Source organism: Peromyscus californicus, unplaced genomic scaffold (assembly GCF_007827085.1).
Source record: "Peromyscus californicus insignis strain IS unplaced genomic scaffold, ASM782708v3 Scaffold_3__1_contigs__length_106647218, whole genome shotgun sequence".
In the NCBI taxonomy this organism is placed as follows: Eukaryota; Metazoa; Chordata; class Mammalia; order Rodentia; family Cricetidae; genus Peromyscus; species Peromyscus californicus.
Genome location: NW_026294551.1, coordinates 44,368,055 through 44,378,709, shown reverse-complemented (window position 1 = coordinate 44,378,709; position 10,655 = coordinate 44,368,055). Strand labels below are relative to the sequence as shown.

Sequence of the window (10,655 nt, the reverse complement as noted above, 5' to 3'; positions counted from 1 at the left end):
GAATAGCCCTGAGGAGTGGCCGTACCCTGTAAAGTGTGAGGAGTGCAGACCCCTGTACTCCATCCAACTGTGGCTTCCAGCTTCAGGTTTCTGCCCAGGGAACATGTGAGCAGCTGTAGGTGTGACAGACCCAGCCAAGTTTGTTATCTACAGATAAAGATTTCGAGGCCAAGGCTTCCAGCCGAAGGCCCTTCGTCCAAAATATCACCCCACCCCCAGCCGTGGTCTGGTTTTCAATTTTAGTGGGAGATCAGAGGTTCTTTTTTCTTATTTTTTAAAATTTTTGTTTGTTTTTTGAGATAGGGTCTCTTTATGTAGCCCAGGCTGTCCTGAAGTTCACGCTGCAGACCAGGCTGGCCTCCCAACTCACAGAGATCCACCTGCCTCTGCCTCCCGAGAGCTGGGATTAAAGGCGTGTCACACCTGGCTTTTTTTTTTAATTTTTGAATTAAAAGGTTTGTTTTTTTAAATATATTTTAAACTATCTTTAAAGATTATTTGTTGGGGGCTGGAGAGATGGCTCAGAGGTTAAGAGCACTGACTGCTCTTCCAGAGGTCCTAAGTTCAATTCTCAGCAACCACATGGCAGCTCATAACTGTCTGCAACTCTGGTCCCAGGGGATCCAACACTCTCATAGGACACATAATAATATAAACAAATAATCTTTTTTTTTTAAAGAAGATTTATTTATTTATTATGTATAGTGTTCTGTCTGGAAGCATGCCTGCACACTAAGATGGCATGCTAAGCCATCTCTCCAGCCCCTGTTTGTTTTCAAGACAGGGTTTCTCTGTGTAGGCCTGGCTATCCTGAAACTTGGTATGTAGACCTGGCTGGCCTCAAACTCAGAGATTCAGCTGCTTCTGCTTCCTGAATGCTGGCATTAAAGGTGTGGACCACCACCACCTAGCAAAAGTTTTTTTTTTTTTTTTTTTTTTTTTTTTTTTTTGGGGGGGGTTTTTCGAGACAGGGTTTCTCTGTGTAGCTTTGCGCCTTTCCTGGAACTCTCTGTAGACCAGGCTGGCCTCGAACTCACAGAGATCCGCCTGACTCTGCCTCCCGAGTGCTGGGATTAAAGGCGTGCACCACCACCGCCCGGCTTGTTTTGTTTTTAAAATCTTTCAATCTCTGTCTGTCTGTCTGTCTGTTTCTCTCTGTGTGTAGGGCACAGGCAAGTGAGTACAGTGCCCACAAAAGCTGGAAGAGGATGTAAGATGCCCAGGAGCTAGAATTGCAGGTGGTTGTGAGCTGCCCAGTGTGGGTGCTGGGAATTGAACTCGGTCCTCTTCAAGAGCAGTATACATGGTTCACTGGTGAACCATCTCTCCAACCCTAAAACTGAAATTATTAATTTGAGGAAGTCACTCACGTGCCCTGGCCCTGGAGAGACTGGAGGAGGGGCCTACAGCTACTCTGCAGTCACCATGGTGCTCAGTGACTTCCCTGTGGCCCTGGGAAGAGACTGTTCTTAAGGCCTTTGTAAATTATTTGAATACCAGGCCTTTTACATTAAAAACAACAATCAAACACAGCAAAACACCTCACCTGCTGTGTGGAATCAGTGTATCCAAGTCGACCTACGTGTTGTGATATACAGACACTGTACAGTGATGAGTCTCAGATGTGTGTCACTAACAAGTGGGAATTAATTCAAATACGGCTTTAGTGTTCTGAAAACCTTAGTCAGTGGGGAGCCGAGTTATTGGACTTACAAGAGCTAGCAGAGAAGTACACATGACTCCACAACCTTACACTTACTAAAACCACAAGCAATGGTTTTCTCTACTAAATATATCAGCAACGAAGATCCTTGAAAAATTACTTGCAGGCCAAGCATGGTGGTCCATGTCTAATCACAACACTTGAGAGGCAGAGGCAGAAGAATCAGGAGTGCATGGGCATACATACTTGGCTACATGGCAGGTTCAAGGCCAGTCTAAACTACATGAGACCCTGACTTTTAAAAAAAAAAAGAAAAAATTGGGGCTGGAGAGATGGCTCGGAGATTAAGAACACTGGCTGCTCTTCCATAGGGCTTGAGTTCAATTCCCAGCAACCACATGATGGCTCACAACCCTCTATAATGAGATTTGGTTTCCTCTCCTGGCATGCGGGCATACATGCAGGGAGAATGCTGTTAACATAATAAGTAAGTCTTAAAGAAAAGTGTGTGTGTATTATTTGAGACAAACACCTCAGTGCCCCCTAGTGGTAGGAAGGGAATTCTGGCATAATAAGTACCCTAGGTGGAAGGGGCATGGAGGAGGCTTGCTTTACTCATCGACAGCAACTGCACCGAGCTTTCCTCTGTCCCTGCTTCCCTCTGCCCTGCACTTAGCCCACACCTCCCTCCTCACCACAGCAGCCTGCCTCCTCCATCCCATCCTTGTGTATTTTAAGGCTCAGGTGATGGTCACCCATGCTTTGCCTCTCTTTGATGGCACCTCCACCTGTGACTGTGACACTCCGGCTCTGAGAGCTTGTCCCTTTCCACTTTGAGCATGTCCCTCCTCCACCCCACACAGGCTGTCCCCTTGTGTCACTGGGAAGGAATACGGTGCAAGGTCTGACTTGAGAGGTTCTGGTGCTCTGGAAGACGTTGAGCCCCGGAATACTGCTGTGACCCACACCGACAGATAGACTCATACCTCAAAACGGAACCACGAGGCAGGCATTCACACCAAAGGGCAGTCATCAAACCAGAGCTAGGATCCTGCCAATGCTGGAGATTCGGCACGGGGGATGCAGGAGACTGAGAACCATCTCCTGAGCCCCCTGGTTTCACCAGGGCCGCTGGGGCTGGGTTGCCTTGAGAGGCCATCTTTTTGTGTCAAAGAATCGGTGTGTGGGGGCAGATGGGCAGAGCTGGCAGGGGCTAATCCTGAAAGACAAAACTATTTTGTCCTTAGCTCTTCTGGAGTTAGGCTTTGAAAGCTGCATTAGCCAGGGCCTGGCGGTACATGCCTTTAATCCCAGGAGTCCGAGCACTGGGGAGGCAGAGAGGCCTCTTGCTCATCAAACAAGCACTTTACCACTGAACTCCACCTGCCAATGCAGCTTTCTTTCTTTTTTTTTTTTTTTTTTTTTTTTTTAAAGGTTTATTTATTTATTATGTGTACAGTGTTCTGTCTCCACGTATCCCTGCAGGCCAGAAGAGGGCGCCAGATCTCATTACAGATGGTTGTAAGCCACCATGTGGTTGCTGGGAATTGAACTCAGGACCTTTGGAAGAGCAAGCAGTGCTCTTAACCTCTGAGCCATCTCTCCAGCCCTTCTTTCTTTTTTTTGAGACAGGGTCTCACTGTGTAGCTCGAGCTGGCCTGGAACTCAGTGTGTGGATCAGGCTGGTCTTGAACTCACAGAGGTCCTGCTGCCTCCCAAGGGCTGGGATTAAAGATGTGTCACCATAACTAGTTTCCGGCATTAGACATTTTCAAAGTATATTTTGGTGGTGGAGGTGAACACAGGGGCCCATTCCTTTATGACCTGCCCTACTCCCTCCCAACTTCATGTCTCCCTTTTTCATAACTCTCCAACTGTGCTGACCACATACACCAGTGTGTATTCCACACTGCTGAGAGCTGTCCCATTATGCCCAGAAGATAGATTCACTCTGGCCCTCCCCAACCTCTGGCTCTTACAGTCTTTCCAGCCACCTTTTCTCAGTGGTCCCTGAGCGTAAAGGTGATGTGAGGAGGGAAAGGGATCATGGAGAGAGAGGTCTCAGTGAGAAGGGCGATGGAAGGGCAGGGTGGAGGAGAGGACCAGGAGAGGGATAACCAACACTAAGGATGTTTGAAAAAGCCATATGGAAGCCTGTTTTATAAGCTTCCTAAATATATATGGTAGCATATGCCTTTATTTTTAAGGATTTATTTATTCATGTATATGGGTACTTTGTCTGCATGTATATCTGCACACCAGAAGAAGGTATCAGGCAGTTGGGAGCTCCCATGTGGGTGCTGGGAATTGAACTCAGGACCTATCAGAAGAGCAGTGAGTGCTCTTAACCACTGAGCCATCTCTCCAGCCCCTGGCATGTGCCTTTAATCTCAGCACCTGAGAGGTAAAGGCAGGCAGATCTCTGTGAATTCGAGACCAGCCTGGTCTACTTAGTGAATTCCAGGCCAGCCAGAGCTACAAAGTGAGAGCCTGACTCAAAATAAACAAACTAATAAAAAACAAATACACATACATTCATAAAAGAGTTTAATTGAAGTTACCTTACACAGGGGATAAGAAGCGGTATGTTGCCAAATAAAAAGTCCTGTGCCAGGTATGGGATACCTTCCCTTCAGGTATATCTTTAGGGGTGTCCTGGGACCCCCTAGCACAACACAGGCTGTTCCCACTGCTCTTGGTTGTCCACCAGAACTGGATGGTGAGACTATTGCCGAAGACACCACACACTTTGGCCACAGAACATGGAGAAATCAAGTCGATAATGACCAGGAAGCACCCTCCTTACTGGCTAGCTGCCACAGTACCAGAAGGCGCTAGGCAGGCTGCCAGGAGGTGGGGGAGTAGCAATTAGCAGTCTGACCCAGCTGTGAACCCTGTGAGCCGCACTAATGACCAGTGTGGCAAGATATGCCAATGGATACAATAGCGGCAGGCATGGTCTGGGATGACCAACCACTTTATTAGATTTACGGCCTGTCACCCAGGAAGAAACACAGGCCGGGTGCTGTACATTTATCCAAGAATCCGTGGTTGGGGAGCTCACATGCCCCAGGGGTGAACCCACTGCTACTATCCTGCTGCATGGACAGAGCATCAAAGTGCCCTCTCTATTTGTATCTCTATACCCATGCGTCGGTTCAGCTCTCAGACCTCAGCGGAGACGTGTCTTTGTGCGGTAGACATCAGAGATCCTCAGGCCTTGGTGTGTGCCACCATGCCCAGCTTTTATGTATTCACTTTGTGTGTGTGCATGTGGACGCGGGAGGAGGGCAATGCTTTCTTCTACCCAGTCGACCCCAGGGATCCAACTCGGGTGGCCAGGCTTGGTGGCAGGCATTGCCACCCCCTGAGCCATACCACTGACCCCATTTGTTGCTGTTTTTTTTTTTTTTTTAAATCTTTTCTCCTTTGGCTCTTTGCTCTTTTGGGGGGCCCCACCACCTAGCTCCCAAATAAACCACACACGGAGGCTTATTCTTATATTTTTGGTTGTGAGCCTAGCCTTTAATGACTGAGGCATCTCTCTAGCCCAAGATTTATTCTTAATTCTAAATGCCCAACTTTTGCTTGGCTTATTCTAGCCAGTTTTTCTTAACTTTAAAGTAACCCAGCTACCTTTTCTTACTTCTTACTTTCACTCTTACTCCGTGGCTGGCTGTGTGGCTGGGTGCTAGGCTGGCCCCTAGCATTCTCCTCTCCTTGTTCTCTTGCTCTTTCTTCTTCTCCCAGATTTCTCCTTCTCTTTATTCTCTCTGCCTGCCAGCCCCACCTATCCTTTCTCCTGCCTTCCTATTGGCCATTCAGCTCTTCATTAGACCATCAGGTGTTTTAGACAGGCACAGTAACACAGCTTCACAGAGTTAAACAAATGCAACATAAAATAATGCAACACATCTTTGTATCATCAAACAAATGTCCCACAGCATAAACAAACGTAACACATCTTAAAATAATATTCTGCAACACCCATTAGCTTCTATAGACATCTAGAATATAAGTAGTTCGGGCTTTCCTGGCCAGCCTCTATCCAAGCTACTCTTCTGCCTTTGTGTAAATAAAATCATGGACGGGACTGAAAGAGTAAATGTGGCCATGTTCTAATTAAGCTTGATCAAAACAGTGGTCAACTTCACCTATGCTCTTCATGGTCAAAGCCTAGTGGCCATAAAGTAAGAGAAGAGAGCATGGAGGGAGTCACACCATAGTTCGAAGGCCTTGGCCTGGAAGTGGCAATACACCTTCCCTTCCTTCAGAGGTTATTTACATACCTGACCACATTTTGTCACTAGGGGGCGTGGAAATCCAGACTAGCTGCATGCCTGCAGTCCATAAACTCCCAGCAGGGGGCAGTTTCCTATGCCGAAATTTTGGTGACTCATTATATCTGAATCTGCTTGAATCTTAGAAAAAGGTGTGTTGGATAAATGGCAACATTAATAAATTATTTCTCAACTAGTAGCAAATAATGGGGCAAAGACCACCAACAGATGTCACTGTGTGCCATTTGCTGAAGAATAAAATGTGATCTTGAAATATTTCTCCACGTGGGTGTGGTGCCCAGGTCTGTAATCCTAGTGCTTGGGAGACGGAGGCCGGGAGATCACTGGTTCAAAGACAGACTCCATTACAAAACAAGTTTGGGTCCAGCCTGGACACATGGGACGCTGCCTCAGAAAAGCCAAAACCAATTTCTCCACAGGTTAGTTAATACAAGAGAAGAGGGGGGTCTCTTGCACAGTGCAGACCTCTAGTAATCAATGTTGATCACATGATCATACAAATTATCACCCAAAGACAAGATGTTTGTGCCTCCTGATGGGATGGAATGGGGGCAAACCACTCATATCCCTTAAAAAGTATCATCATTGACACACACACACACACACACACACACACACACACACACACACACACCCTTCACCGGATGTGAGATTTATTACTGAACGTGACTTAGGGTTTAGGACAGCACAGGAGTGCAGGACCTACCACTTGTCCAGAGGACCACAACTGGGAATATATTTGATTCCACAGCCACTAGCTACTATGTCTTCAAATTCATCTGCATTAAGCTTGGGGAAGCCCCATTTCCTTGAGATGTGGATCTAGTGGCCGAGGAACTTGAGCTTGGTTCTATGCAGGGCCTCAGTCACGTGTTCCTTACTGTGTAGTTTGGTGTGGATGGACATGATGACTTGGCCACTGTGCCCTGGGGCCTCCCAAAGGCACCCTGTATACCCATGGGACTAGGGACTGGGGACAATACTGAGACCAGAGACCTGAATAGTCACCAGAGAATTGTCTCCAAGGCTTCTCAGAGCAACCTATATAGGCAACAGGCCCACGCACTCCCAAGGAGGCCGCCATTTGCAGCCACCACATACCAGCCTGCCAGTCTTTCCAAAATGTTTAACAGGTATCTAAACCCAAGGAAACAAACTGAATACACAGATCTTTGTCTATCTTTTTTCATGACAGCTGGCTCTGCCTTTTCTCTTCTTTTTATTTTTTTAAAGATGTTTATTTGATTTTTTTTTTCCTGAGACAGAATCTTTGTGTAGTCCTGACTGTCCTGGAACTCACTCTGTAGACCAGGCTGGGCTTGAACTCACAGAGATCTGCCTGCCTCTGTCTCCTGAGTGCTGGGATTAAAGGCATGTGCCACCACCGGGCAGATTTGTGTGTGTGTGTGTGTGTGTGTGTGTGTGTGTGTGTGTGTGTGATGTACGTATGTATGTATGTATATGGGTGTTTTGTCTGCATACATGTCTGCACACCAGAAGAGGGCATGAATCCCACTGGACTAGTTATAGATGGCTGTGAGCTGCCATGTGAGTGCTGGGAATTGAATTAAAGACCTCTGGAAGAGCAGCTAGTGAACTTAACCATTGAGCTATCCCTCCAGCCCAGCTCAATGCCTTTTTTACTGGCACTAAAAAGAAAACCAATAAAAGGTCTGATCCTTGATCTTGAATTGGGGGTGAACACCTCTAAGTGAAATTTGGAGGACAGCTGGAGAATCTGAATATGTAAAGCAGTGCATCACGTGGACTAATAAAGGCTGGTGAGATAGGCCAGCAGGTTCAAGTGTGTGCGTGCAACCCGGATGACCCCGGTTCAGTCCCTGGAACCCACTCTTCCCACCAGACGGAAGAGAGAGGATGACCGAAATCTGGGGATTACAGCCAGACAGCAACCAGAACAAGAGCCAGGTGTGGCCGTGTGCACCATCTGTCCCAGCACAAAGAGGGAGGTGGAGGCAGGTGGATCTCCATGAGTTCCAGGCCAAACTGGTCTACATTGTGAGACTCTGTCTCCGACAAACAAACAAAAAGAATGGAACTGGAGAGATGGCTCAGTGGTTAAAAGCACTGACTGCTCTTACAGAGGACCCAGGTTCAATTCCCAGCACTTACCTGTCAGCAACTCTAGTTCCAGAGGATCTGACACCCTCCTCTGACCTCTGCAGGTACCAGGCACAAAAGAGGTGCACAGGCATGCACACAGACAAAACACCCACACAAATAAAAATTTTAAAAAGGGTGGTGGCACACGCCTTTAATCCCAGCACTCAGAAGGCAGATACAGGTGGATTTCTTTGCACTGGAGGCCAGCCTGGTCTACAGAGTGAGTTCCAGGACAGGATCCAAAGCTACAGAGAAACCCTGTCTCAAAAAACCAACCAACCAACCAACCAACCAACAAAACAAAACAAAAAACCCCAGTTTCCTGTGTCAGCTTCCCAAGGGTGACAGGCAGATAGATAGGCACAACTCCTGAACTAAAAAAAAAAAAAAAAATTTTTAAAGTCAGAATTGTGCTTTTTAAAAAGACAAAGTTTTATTATATAGACTGTAATTTTTTTTTCTTCCAAGACAGGGTTTCTTTATGTAGCCCTGGCTGTCCTGGAATTCACTCTGTAGACCAGGCTGGCTTCAAACTTAAAGAGATCCGCCTGCCTCTGCCTCCCTCTAAGGGCTGGGATTAAAGGTGTGTGCCACCACTCGCTCTAGATTGAAATTTTTATTCCTTTTCCTCAGAAAAAAAAAAAAAAACCCACAAAAATGGTTGTTGTTGTTTTGCGTTTTAGGGGGTAACGTCTTCTGGCCCAAGCTGGTCTTGAACTTACTATGTAACTTGTTTCACTGAGCATAAATCTGTGAGGCTCAGTCACCTCCTTATCACCTATCAAAACTGCTTCCCATTTTAAGCCTGCATAATATTCCTTTTATAGATATACCAGTTTATCCCTTGATGACATGTGGGTTTCTGCCTTCGTAGTGCTATGAGAGCCACTGTTCTTTTTAAAAAGGATGTCGTTCACTTTTCATTCTGTGTTGTTGTGTGGGGTATGTGCACATGTGTGCAGGTACTCCAGTTTTGAGGTGCTGGATCTCTTTGGAGCTGGGTTACAGGTGCTTGTGAGTTGACTGGTGTGGGTGCTGGGAACTGAACTCAGGTTCTCTGCAGGAGCTGTGCTCATTTATAACCACTGTGCCATCTGTCTAGTCTTCACTCTTAGATGGACAAACCCAGAGATGAGCTCTGTGTTTACTTTTCTTCTGGAGGAACTGACACACTGCTTTCTTTTTTTTTTTTTTTTTTTTTTGGTTTTTCGAGACAGGGTTTCTCTGTGTAGCTTTGCGCCTTTTCCTGGAACTCACTTGGTAGCCCAGGCTGGCCTCGAACTCACAGAGATCCGCCTGGCTCTGCCTCCCGAGTGCTGGGATTAAAGGCGTGCGCCACCACCGCCCGGCTATACACTGCTTTCTAAGCCCTTGTACCACTTACATTTCCACCAGCCATGCCCAGGGACTTCCAACTTCTCCACATCCTTGCCAACGTTTGTGCAACATTTTTTTTTTTGACGTGTTTTAATCTTTTGCTTTAAATATATTTTGCTAAAACTTTTAAGCTGCAGATTCAGGCTAATTCCAAATATGGAAAATATATATCATATAAACTGTAAAGTCCTCGTTGGCCAAGCAGGCAATCAAAACAGATTTACCTTCTGCTGGAGAAAGCCAGCCTTCATTTTGTCTCTACAAACAAACAAAGCTGTGCCATGCATTCGCTCAGCCTACCGGTTTTCGTTTTCTTGTAGCCCTGGACCCTGAACCAAGGACTTGAAAATGGCAGACAAGTGCTCAACCACTGAGCCCAAGCCCTAGTCTACAGTCTTTAAAAACAAAACTGTTCAAGTTGTCTCTTTATTTGGCAACCCGGACTCTGAAGACTGCATTTTATTATCCAAGACTCGCAGGACTTCTCTTTTTGATGTGGGAGGACAGAGGTGGAGGAAAACTCTGCCAAAGAGTCTCCAAAACTGGTGAGGAGGGGTGGGGATGCAGAGATGGCTCGCTCGGTGGTTAAGAGTGCTTGCTGCTCTTGTGGAGGACCCAGGTTCAGCTCCCAGCACCCACACAGCAGCTCACAACTGTTATTATTCCTAGCCACTCAGCAGTCAGGCAAAATGCTTAGTCACTCCAGGACCTTACTTCCTATGTAATCAGGGCACAGAGTGGTCATGTAATCTATGTGCACACATGGAGTAGCTACATAAACCCATATATGCATGTGTGAGGTGACCTATAAAAGCAGGCTCTGCGCTCTCTCTCTCTCTTTCTCTCTTTCTCTCTCTCTCTCTCTCTCTCTCTCTCTCTCTCTCTCTCTCTCTGTCTGTCTCTCTCTCTCTCTGTAGCGTGTGCCCCTTCCCTTCCCTAATAAACCTCCCCCGCTTTTTTTTCTCCCAAGACAGGGTTTCTCTGTGTAGTTTGGTGCCTGTCCTGGATTTTGCTCTGTAGACCAGGCTGGCCTCGAACTCACAGAGATCCACCTGGCTCTGCCTCCTGAGTGCTGGGATTAAAGGCGTGTGCCACCATGGCTTGGCAATAAAAACTCTTATAGTGGATTCCATTGTACCTCATGCTTTCTTGCGCCTGGTAAATAGCATCGCTGAATAAATAACAACCAC

The 10,655-nt window shown here is 46.7% G+C and overlaps 1 pseudogene; it reads right to left on the bottom strand.

Annotated features, from left to right (window-relative positions):
* Positions 1-6,977: 6,977 nt before the first annotated feature.
* On the bottom strand, positions 6,978-7,092 carry LOC128123542 (uncharacterized; annotated as a pseudogene).
* Between the last annotated feature and the right edge of the window lie 3,563 nt (positions 7,093-10,655).